General features: G+C 36.4%; 1 long non-coding RNA gene across 9 annotated transcripts in view; it reads left to right on the top strand.

Moving 5' to 3' along the window:
- Window positions 1–12,667, top strand: part of LOC102153321 — a 76,860-nt gene that overhangs the window by 20,759 nt on the left and 43,434 nt on the right. Inside the window, exon 7 of one of the 9 annotated variants that reach the window (XR_005372516.1) lies at window positions 7,476–7,565. The exons of the other annotated variants lie outside the window; for them this stretch is intronic. This is a non-coding gene — a long non-coding RNA (uncharacterized LOC102153321). Of the gene's footprint in view, window positions 1–7,475; window positions 7,566–12,667 lie in introns of those variants that run through there. 9 annotated transcript variants of the gene reach the window in all.

Below are 12,667 nucleotides of genomic sequence, written 5' to 3' on the forward strand. Positions count from 1 at the left end.
CTCCTATAGAAACAAATATAGTACCTAAGGAAGCTAGATGTGGGTGTTTCTGCCTCTTCTTAGTGTTCCTCCTTTACTGCAATGGCTACAAAGCTAAAGCCTACATTTCTGAAACATCTTTGCACCTAGGGTTCTGTGTGCAAAATTCATTTCATCATAGTAGTGTGTGTGTGTGTGTGTGTGTGTGTGTGTAGGAATATTACTCAGCCATCCAAAAGAATGAAATGTTGCCATTTGCAATGACATGGATGGAACTAGAGGGTATTATGCTAAGCAAAATAAGTCAGTTGGAGAAACACAAATACCATATGATTTCACTCATATGTGGTATTTAAAAAACAAAGCAGATGAACATAGGGGAAGGGAAAGAAAAATAAAATAAGGTAAAAACAGAGAGGGAGGCAAACCATAAGAGACTCTTAACTATAAGAAACAAACTGAGAGCTGCTGGAGGGGAGGAGGGGAGAGGTGATTGGGTACTGGACATTAAGGAGGGAACATGATGTAATGAACCCTGGATGTTATATGCAACTGATGAATCACTAAATCCTACCCCTGAAACTAATAATATACTATAAGTTACTTAAATTTATTTTTTCTTTCTTTTTAAAAATTTTTTTAAATTTAAATTCAATTTGCCAACATACAGTATAACACCCAGTGCTCATCCCATCAAATGCCCTCCTCGGTGCCCATCACCCAGTTACCCCATCTCCCCACCCACCTCCCTTTCTGCAACCCTTTGTTCATTTCCCAGTTATGAGTCTCTCATGGTTTGTCTCCCTCTCTAATTTTTTTTTTAATTTTTTTTTTTATTCATTTATGATAGTCACAGAGAGAGAGCGAGAGAGAGAGGCAGAGAGAGAAGCAGGCTCCATGCACCGGGAGCCCGATGTGGGACTCGATCCCGGATCTCCAGGATCGCGCCTTGGGCCAAAGGCAGGCGCCAAACCGCTGCGCCACCCAGGGATCCCTCCCTCTCTAATTTTTCACTCAGTTCCTCTCCTTTCCTTTACAATTCCCTTCACTATTTCTTATATTCCATGTATGAGTGAAGCCATATGATGACTGTCTTCTCCAATGGGGACTTATTTCACTCAGCATGGAGCCTGCTTCTCTTGTTTCTGCCTCTCTCTGTGTCTCTCATGAATAAATAAATAAAATCTTAAAATAAAAGAAATTACTGAGAATTGAAGGAAACATCAATTAAAATCTCAAAATACTATATATATATACATATATATATGACATATTGATGCATTTTAACATAGAAACCCTTTCTTATGAGTCCTCATAGCCCTGTTGACTCACAGTGACTTTATCATCAAAGACTCAGGATTGAACATGAAACATCCAATGATAGATAGCCAGAAGAACCCTACTTCCCAGAATAAATTGAAAACCCAGGCCAGACACAGAATTATTCACAGCAGGGATAGACAAGGATTTCAAGGCACAGGATCAAAGAATATGCCAAACTTTGGCATTTTCATGCAAGCCTAATTCTGATTCTATAGAAGGGATAAGAGAACAAGAAGTTGTAGGAAGTATGTATACTATACATAGGGAGTAGTATCAAGATCTGGGAATACCAAGGCATGTCTCCACAGAGAGGTTGGAAATATTAGGGACAAGACACAGCATATTTTATTAATTAAATATGCAAAAACTAAGCCACCAAATGAATGATCTGCACTCCAGTCTTAGAATAATTAAGGAGCAAACAGTAGAGTATAGAGTGGGGATCAAAACATAAAATGAAACTTAAGATCATAAGAGATGGGGGATTCCCTGTGGAGGGAACCAAGACCAAGAGGCAAGAGAAGATTTTGCTTTCTTGTCCATGTCCACTCTTGCCTACTCTCCACACAGGAATACTGATCATATTGGGTCATATTTCAGAATAATTATTTTGCCACAGTTGTGTATAAAGTGTGTTACAGTAGTCAGAAGTCCATAAACATAGGCATGCCTCACTCTGCTTTTCATTCTTTCTCAATTCTCTGGCATCTTTTTTCACTCAAGCAATAGAAAGAGCAATCTGATTCCTTGGGGTAGATGTAGTTACCTTCTATTTTCTCTTCTGTAATGAAAATAGCACATTCTTTAAGGGAAGCTACTAATTGATAAGATTTCATGTTTTGTTAGACCTCAGTCCTAAGTAATGTGTATCAGAAAACCCTGCATTGACTATGAGTTCATGCCTAGATTACAATAATTAACTGATTCCTTGTTTCTCATTTACCATTATTCTTATTTAAATATATAACTTACCTTCATGAAATCATGGAGAGGAAGGATGGCTACAATTAAAAAAAAAAAAGATCAAGTGTCCCTGGTTCCCCTTACAATAAATACCATATTATTTACCATCTAATAGGGCTCCAATACTTTGTGATTAGTGTATGTAGTTTCAGGACATTTTTGGTGCCTAAAGTTCAGAAGAGAGGATAGGAGTTGATATCAATTAGTGAAGCATCCTAATAAAGAAAATCATAGAAATAAATAGCAGGACAGATAAAATATTGAGAATAAGCAAATTAAGGAGACTGTAAGTACATGCTTACATTCAAGGGAGCAATAGGAGAGAGAGAAGGCAGTAGAATAGAAGCAGTCAGAACAATACAGACAGACCCAAAGGTGCCATGGAAGACAGGTGAGGAGAGAATGTAGAACAAAGGAACTGTCAACTCAGTTACATGTGACAGATAACAAAGCAGAAGGTGAGAAGAGATGAAAGATAACTAGATTAGCAATTAAAACATTATGGATAACTTTGGATAGGCAAATTCAGTAGAATAATGGAAGCATAAATGGTTGCTAAGGAGTGGAATTGAAACAATGAAACAAGGAAAGCTTGTGGCAGAACAGTGGGGAATGGTTTTTTGAGGAGGGACATGAAAGTCATAAAACCAATAACATGGGAATAGAGTCAAAGGAAGAATATTATCGAATTAAAAATACTTTCAAGGAATTATTGATTGAGGAGAAAGGCCTAGTAGAAATATGACAAGAAATTGTGCAGAAGATATAGTGGAATCCAGGAAGATTCCGAAGGAGGTAAGTGTAACAGATGAACAATGTATATACATGCTCTACTTTACTAGCCTAACAGTCTCGTTAGATTCTCAATGAAATAAGTTGGTTTTGACAGGTTATGGTTATGGCCAACCTATTTTGTCTCCTAGTAATCACTTCTATCTTCAGAAAGTAGCTGTTTGATCACCTCTTCTATACTTTTTTCCCGGACTCAGTGAAACACTTAATGGCCTTCACTGCAGAATAGATGGAAGTCTGTCAGAGAGTTACACATGTTTTAAATTACATTTTTTTAACACCTCAATATTCCACTCTGAAGATGAAGAAATTGGATCAGAGAGTATATTACTGATCCCTAAATCTTTAAAACTAAGTGTCAGAATCTGAGCCCAGGTAAACATTCTTCATTATGAAGAATTTTGCTTTAGTTTTTAACTCAGTATTTACTTGATTTTCATATCACCCTTTCCAGTTACCTATTGCTAGATAACAAATCATCCCCTCACAACATGGTGGCTTAAAGGAACCGTTTGTTATTCTTTCTCATGGTTTTCCAGATTGAAAAAGCACAGCTGGTTGTTCTCACATAGGGTTTGTCCATGCAGTTATAATGGGAGTGGTGGCCAGGAATGCATTTATCTAAAGGCCAAGATGGGTTGCATCCAAGATGGCCAACTTCCATGACGGTAGCTGAAAGCTGGGAGCTTAGCTGGGGCTGACCACCACAGTACTTGCATATTGCCTCTGTGGGTGGTGTAGGCATCTCCCAGCATGCCATCTGGATTCCCAGATGGAGCATTCCAAATGAGTGTTCCAAGAGGTCTGAGAAGAACCTGTAAGATTTCATAAGAGCTAGGCACAGTAGTCCTGGAATGCTCACTACATTCTACTGATCAAGCAAACCACTCAGAACATCTCTGATTTAGGCTAATGAAATGAATCTCTACTTCTTATGTGAAAAGCAGCATGAATATAGAAAAGAAGGAACTAATACAGTTTACCTTAGGAAAGCTTCTACCCCCATTTATGATTTAAATAACTAGTTACTTTGTAATGTATAGAATATTCCTAATCTTTCTTTCCCCAGGCTTGTTATCAGTCTCTTGCTAATTTCACATTCATCATCAAATCTTCTGTTACCAGATCATGAAAACAGAAACTGGTTGAATTTCTAAATAGCTAAGATAGTTACATATTAGCTCATCTATTAAACTATTGTAGAATTACTGGCTTAAATGGAAAAAAATAATAGTGTATTTACTCATAATATTTTCCTCCTATTAATTTAGGTCATTAAATAGAAGTTGTATGAAATAAATATATACCTATTCTTTCTGCATATTATAATATTTAGGGGAGGGAGACATGTGCATGACTTTTTCCATGGAAATTGCATTTCAAAACCAGAAAAGAGATTCATGGGACTGAAATAAAAATGTTGTATATACTGAGAAATATCCATTTCAGTTACTGGGGAGTTTTGCCTCCTTCAGTCCCACCATCTAGCCCACACAAGCATAAAAATCAACATTATCAAGTAGAGAAAGTAATGGCTTGGTAGTCTGTGATGTGGTCAATATACATCATGGAATACTCTGTGCTTCTTTTTCCTCATCCAAACAGGGCTAATAAAACCTGACTTTGTTTCAATATGGTCATTAAGATGATCAAATGAAATGAAATGTCAAGCAATTTGCAAATTTAAGAGCACTATAAAAATGTAGTGTCTTATGATTGCCCTAAAATAAATTTGTATTGTGCATAATGCATAGTATGTTAATTTGCTAGGTAGAGACACTTTTGTTTAAGCATGAGTGGTAATACTTTAAAGTGAATCTTCAAAAGCTACTGAGTTCTTGGTATCCCCTCAGTTTAAAATAGCTCTTCTATTAGACGCATAGTCCCCAGATAAATTGCCTGCTGTGATTCTATTATCTGTTTAAATTAAAAATATACATATTGTTTTTTTTTTTAGTATAAAAGTATAAAAAACTCTGCTTGACCAGAGTAGGAAAATTTAAATGTACAAATAGGTTTAAAAAAAAAAATATTATGCCACTCTAAAAAGTGAAAACTTTAACATTTGGCCTATTTATCTCTTTATCTCTTTATAATCTTCACAGAGATGGAGACAGAGATCAAAAAGTAGTTGGGGATAACACGGCATATCTGTTTCATTTCAAGCTCTTTTCATATAGCAATATAACACATTCAGGAAAAAGAGTATGGGCTATATAGGGTGTAGAATCTCCCCTTTTCCCAAATTCCTATCAAGTCACAGCACAGGTAATTTAGACAGAAAATTTCTGTTCTCATTAGGAGAAACTGTAAAGTCTATCATTCAACTAGTGGAAATCTTAAAGAGTTTTCAAGCAACAGTGAGTAAGAGGGGTGAGGAGGGGAAAGTAATGTGCCACAGACCCACCAACTGGATTATCTACTTTTAGCTGGTACCCTCACAGGAAAACGAGCCATGTTAAAACAACAACAACAAAAGGAATATGTGCCCTCCCCTTTTTAAAACTTAATGCTTCCAGTTATAAATAGTGAAAAAATCTTACATTTAGTTTCCAACCATCTGTGTGGTTCAAAGGTAAGAGTCTGACCCCAACTCAACACGCCCTGAAGTCAAGGTAAGAATTAGCATTCAAAAAGGAATTAGCATTCAATACAACTGCTCATGAAAACCATATCAACCAATGTTTCCAAATAAACTGTAAATGTGTTTTTAAATGAAAAAGTCTCTTGCTTGCTGGACTTAACAGTGTTTCATGCTCATGTTCAAAACAGTTCCTTTGAAGACTATATAAACATTACATTGAATGGTCTTTTTTTAGATAATCACATGGGTCATAGTTTCATCTCTTTTAGTATGGCCTTTCTTCACTTCTGAAAATCTCACCATTCTTCATCCCTTTCCCTTTTTTATTTATCTCTGTAAGACTTATGACCATCTGAAATACCATATACCTAAACTATTTCTTTTAGGGTCTATCATCTTCCTCAAACGTTTCCATTTGGACATCAGCTCTATGAGGACAGGAGTTTTTGTCTGTTTTATCATTTGGGTGTTCTCATGCCAAGGATAAGCCTGGCACATTGTAGGTAATTAATACACAGTTCCTGAGTAAGGGAATAAACAAATAGACTCAGAGGATATGATGCAACTTCATGTTTGTCTTCTATTTTCTCTTTAAATTTATTGTGTGGAGCTGGTTTATACCATTTCATTCTTCTGAGTGAAATTCTTGTGTTATTCTATAACCCTTCTGATTGTTCTTAGGAGATATAAGTTCCTCTGGTTACTCTGATTCATAAAACACAGTTTTGTTTTTTCTTTCAGTCAGAAATTCATATATCCAGTTCAACGTAATAATCTAAAACTCAAAACTATGAATTAAAAGTAGGACTTCACTCCTTCCCCAGTTTGAGCCTGGTGAATTAGAAAAGAGGAAAATGTTTGGAGAGGCAGATCGTATCAGTCTGCACTTAATATTTTAGGTTTTCCCTACGTGGTACTCCTTCCTGTGAGGATTTAAACATCCCACTCTGTTGAACTCAGAAACACTGAAGTGGTGTTGTGTAATTCTCTCCCCTTGACTGTGGGCTGGATCTTGTGACTTGCTTGAAATGAATAGAAAAGTGATATGATGTCACTTCCATTATCAGGTTATAGAAGACTGTAACTTCTATTTTGCTGGTGTTCCTTCTTTGGCTCTTCATGCATGCTTGTTCTGGTGGAGAGGAAAATCTGGCAAGGAATTGAGGGCAATCTTTAGCCCTTAGTCAGCAAGAAACTGAGGTCTTCAGCCCCATAGCCCATGAGGAACTGAATTCTTCCCATAACCACTGAGTAAGATAAAAAACAGACCTGGTACCATTTGATATTTGAGATGACTGTGGCTCTACCTAACACTTTGCAGCTCTTAAGAGGTCCTAAAGAAGGGAATCAACTATGCAGTACCTGAGTATTGGCCCATAAAAACTAGTATATAATAAGTGTGTATTGTTTTTAAGCCATTAAATTTTGGGGTAATTTAGGGTGCCCAGATGGCTCAGCTGATTAAGCGTCTGACTCTTGGTTTCAGCTCACATCATGATCTCGGGGTGGTGTGATTAAGCTCCACATTGGGTTCTGCACTGACTGCAGGACCTGTTTGAAATTCAATCTCTCTCTCTGTCTGCCACTCCACATGCTCTATAAATAAATAAATAAACAAACAAACAAACAAATAAATAAATAAATAAATGAGATAAATAAGCAGTAATTTGTTACACAGTAATAATAGGTTACCAATAGATAAGGAAACTTGCTTTGGAACATAGGGGAGAATGTTATGAAACATAGAGGAGATGTTTATCAATTCAGAAGTTTCAAAGTCAGTATATCGTTAAACATGTTTCTTCTTGCTTTATCATGTTGACTGGTATTCCAGAAAGAGGCTGGATGCTGCCATGAAGTCCAATGGAGCAGCACTATAGACAATCTTCAGCTAACACATAGTGAAAATAAGAAATAAATTATTGTGTTATAAGCCATTAAGATGTGGGGATTGTTTGTTAAATTAGCATGCTCTAGCACAGGGTTTCTCAACCTTGGAACTAATAATATTTTTCTGGATAATTCTCTATTGTAAGGGGCTGTTCTGTATATTGTATGGTGTTTGCCAGAGCCTCTGGCTTCTAGCTACTGCCCACACACTTCCCTGTCTCTCAAAGTTGCAATGTCCAAAAGTGTCTCCAGAGATTGCCCACTATCCCCTGGGGGATGAAATCATCCTAACGTAAGAACCACTGTTCTAGTTTATCCTGACTGATAAGGTCAGCTTTCCCTCCCTCTCATCATCTACAGTCCTCTTGGTGTAAATGAATTTATTTATTTTGTCTGGTTTCTGATAACTTTCTTTATTCCCTTTCTTTCATAGTTTTCCTACCTTTCCAAGTAGAACTCTGAGACAGGAACTAGAACAATCTGATGCTAGCTTTCTTGGGTAGATGGCCCACATCTAGTTCACAGAAAACAACTTTGTCAGGGTAAAATTTAGAAATTCAGGATTTTCCCAATATGCCACCACCACAGTAGCTGTGCAGTCATAATTCCTGACCCTTTACATTTCTCAGGCTCAATCCAGGAACCAGCCCACTACTTCCAAATCCTTGGTGCATAGTTCAAACTCTGAGTGATTTAGTTGAAGCCATCCCCACTAGGTTTGAGGTCAGGAGAAGGTATGCTCCAAACCTCTGTATGTGAGGAAAGAAGTGTGGTCATCTCCCCAAGGAAATAAACTTCTCCTTTAATCTCCAACTCCTAATCATTTTAGATCTTTGTTGTCAGCCAGATATTAAAATCACAAAAAGTGTTTTTGTTTACTTCATTGAAAAATCCTTGATTACCTTCCATTAAGAATGTAGTCTTTATGCTTTTAGTCTTCAAGTGAAATTAACATAAAAGTATATCAATCATAGCATCCATTAAAATAGTTTATCATTTTCCTAGTTAATACATAACATTTTTCAATTATAAAGAATAAAAATTTTAAGTTGAACTATGCCACTCACAATATGATCTACTTAACTCAGCTGACTAGGTTTAATCTGGTTTAAATGTCTTAACATTTTTGTTTGCTATGTAACTCATGCTTGGCCTCTTCCATCTAATAAACAGCCTACTCTTCAATTGCTTCTCCTCCTCCTCTAACTCTTTATCAGTCAAATCAAACACTGCCTGGCATGCACTCAGAGGATAAAGTCAGGATCACAGAGGAGTTTCAGGACTTACCTCTTCCTGGGTATTTTTTTTTTAAAGTTTTGAAAAGTCTACCTATCATTGATCTATCGATCTATCACAGCTCTACTCAGTTATAACTGATATATAAAAATGTATATATTTAATATATATAATTTCATGAGTTTGGACATATATAAACACCCATGAAACCATCACCGAATGAAAGTAATAAACATATCTATCATCTCTAAAAGTTTTCTCATGCTCCTGTATGTGTGTGATATAAACACTTAATATGAGATTACCTTCTTAATAATTTTTTTAAGTGCACAATATAGTATTGTTAAGTACTATTTTGCCCTCTGTATCATCTAAAGAAAAAGGACTTTTCCTGCTATCTCCTCTCACTGCCTCATCACCCCATTCATGACTAAGCAAAAGATGCCTGTTTCAGAATATTACCATTTTGAAAATGAGAAAACAAGAGGTAGAGAGACAGGAACTATGAGAAGGGGATGTAGAGCATATTTTTGTTGTCTTTTCATTAATATATAACTGGAGAAAACATACATTTTGGATGTACTTTTCTAGTGGGAAAATTCAGAGGCACTTTACTTAGAATGATTTTGTGTGGCCTACCTAATTTTTTCTAATTAAAGAATTGCAATTGCATTTTAATCAGGGACTGGTGAAATTGCTCTTCAATATTCACTTTATTCATAATTAGGTTTTTTAAAACAACTTTTATTCATGTGAAAAATTAGTGTGACTTTGGCAGCTCTGGGAATTAATTATAATATTTCTAGTGAAATAGCTGCTTGCTTTGGGCCCATTTTTTAAAACTAGATTAAGGGCAATAATCTGGAGGTAGATGTATAATCAGACAATAAAATATTTATCATCAGACTGAGAAGAATTATCAGTTGAAAGGAGGAGATCAGTATGACTGAATTCAAATGACCCTCAAAAAGACAGGATTAATGCAATAAACTGTCATAAACTTCAAGAAAATTGAAAATCATTTTCTCAATAAAATTTAAGAGATGGTTGCATTAGGAGAGACCATGTTGCCATGATAAAAGGAGGAAATGAAGGATCAAAGTGTTTAGCATGAAATATTATGGCTGAAATTAACCAAAAACACACGTAATGAACAGAATGGATGTTGCTAACAAAGAGATTAGTAAATTAACTTGAGGAATTACCTGAGAATTCAAAGGAATAATTAAGTGAAATGAGAAAAGAGAAACTAAGAATCTTGATACCTATATGCTAGAATTTCCACAAATACAGGACCACAGTGAATATCACAGATTTATATAAATGAATACAGTGAAACCTCACTAAAATGGAATAGGGAGTCTAGAAAGGAGACTAGAAGAGTGAGCCATATGACTCAATATTAATTATAGGAAAACTATCAATTACACACCCCAACAGAAGAATTGTCAACAAGAAAAAATTGATCAATTACAGTGTAGGCCCCAAGAGGGAAAGATATATATAGTATCCCCTATGAGAAATATACTGCCCCTGCAATTCAGCAAAGGAAAAGTTGTCATCACTCTGGACTCATGCTTATGCAAAAAAAGTTCCAAATTGTGGGACTTCCTTATAGTTTTACCAGAGTTGCATGTTCCAAAATGTAATCCTCTGTTTTTCCTGAATAAGGTCATTTTTGCTGGTAAAGTGACTTTTATTTTGGAAAGGTTAACAGAATCAATAATTTAAAGAATAACAATATAATTTCCCTAAATAGAAGAAAGACTGAGTCCAGAGACTGAACAACTCTGATTAGATGTATGAATTCCCATTGAAAAAAATGAATTTTCTAAATGCATACATTTATCTGTGTGAATGTTGCCAGTAGATCAAGTGAGGGTCATGCATGATATAGAGTCTATATGGCTGTTATCTTTGATGTTAAGGCTAGGATCAGAAGGGAAAAGCTAAAAATGTAACCCCCAGATTCCCAAAAGATGTAGATGAAGTATATTATCAGTAAGAATAATGTATCATCTGAATTAAGAGATTGCTAGTGAGAAGTATAAGGCAATGCCCAAGGGTATATTCTAAAATGCACTATATTTGTTCCAGCCAAGCATAGATATTCCTTCTTTTTAAAAATCTTTCCTCCCTCCTATATTAAATAGGGTTGGTTGTGTTAGCTGCCATAATAAATGATCCCCAAATTAAGTGGTTTAATACAATAATGGCTTATTTTTCATTTCTACCACAGTTTCTACCACAGTTCAGTTGAGTGTTAGTTGGACAGCCGTCTATCTAGTGACTGAGAAAATGAACCTGCTTTCACTTATTGACTCTGCTTCAGAGTGCTCCACTGGGTTTTCTAGATCTAGCGAGGAGATAATGAAAGAAAGCATGCAGAAAGTACACCTAACACACTCTATTTTAATTATGGCAGACTGCTGGTGATCTATCTCTCCTACTCACATTCCATCAGGGAAAACTAGTCACATAGTCCAACTTAGATGAAGTGGGGTGCCCCAGAAAGAAGAAATAGGTTTGATGAGTAACGAGCTGGTCTCTTCCAATCTACCACCTCCAGCCTATAACCCCCGAAGAGTTGGAAGTGGGGAAGGAGGAACTGAGGAATAGAGCAGAAGCCTATCTGTCCCTCACTTACAGCTGTCCTGAGTTGTAGGCAGGGCAATAACTACAGCTTTATTTATTTATTTTTAAAATATTTTATTTATTTATTTATTCATGAGAGACAGAGAGAGAGGGGGCAGAGAAATAGGCAGAGGGAGAAGCAGGCTTCATGCAGGGAGCCCAATATGGAACTTGATCCTGCTACCGCAGGATCATGCCCTAAGCCAAAGACAGACACTCAACCGCTGAGCCATCCAGGTGTCCTGTAACTGCAACTTTAAATGAGTTTGGAAGCTTTATTATATATGAGACTGGGTATTTTAAGGAGGAATTTGAGATTATGATTTGTGTCTTGAAATAATCTCGGGGCTTTACAGTTCTTAAAAGTAACTACAAAAGATATGGAAATGCCAGACTTTTCATTGCTGGAGCAAAACAATTCCCACTGAGTAAAGTTAAAGAAGAATGGGGAAGCAAAATTAAATTGCCTTATTATTGCCTTCCACCAGTTGGGCTAGTTTAGCATACTGGTAACATACATTCTTTCATTCGCTTGAAGCTCTGGTGTATTTTGTTCCTCTCTGCTGTGCCTGCACCCATTCATTTCTAGGGGCCTCTTGGGGCTTCAATTAACTACAGAGGGAGTGGTAAGCTCAAAGACCTATGATCAGAGAGGACAGATTTTTTACTTCTGGGCTACCAAAGGCACCATCCAGCTGTGAGAGAGCAAAAAGTACTGAAATGTAAACAGGCAAAACATGTTTTTAAGGCATTCTTATTTTTTCCTCCTTTACATGCACACAGACAACACAGACACACACAGACTCACACACACATCAGAGTTTTGAGAGGTAAAAAAAGGAGTAAGAAGCTATTCATCTCACCATTATGGATTTGTTAAGAGGATATCATTATAGATTTTCTTTTCATACTTAAGGGATATAGATTTAAAAAAAAAAACAACTTTGTTCTGTATTCTCATGTGGGATATTTTGAAGGCAGCAGACTAGCAGAAGAGCTTCCGGCCAGGTTCATAGGAAGGTTAGTAAAGACATCATGAGATTTCTAAACATGAGAGAGACTGAATCCCCTACCTGTTTCCTGGGGCATTGAGTTTTATTGAGTACAGATGAGTATACAGATGTGACCTGAATGTGGAATTCCCTCAGAAAGACTGTCAATGGTTAGAAAAAATTGTCATAGAGTAAGATATAAAGACCCCAGCAACAGAAACTTCAGGGAGAAGGGTAAAAAGGTAAGATCCAGATAGTAACGGGCTGAGATCTC

The sequence above is a fragment of the Canis lupus genome, chromosome 17, assembly GCF_011100685.1.
Source record: "Canis lupus familiaris isolate Mischka breed German Shepherd chromosome 17, alternate assembly UU_Cfam_GSD_1.0, whole genome shotgun sequence".
Taxonomy (NCBI): domain Eukaryota; kingdom Metazoa; phylum Chordata; class Mammalia; order Carnivora; family Canidae; genus Canis; species Canis lupus.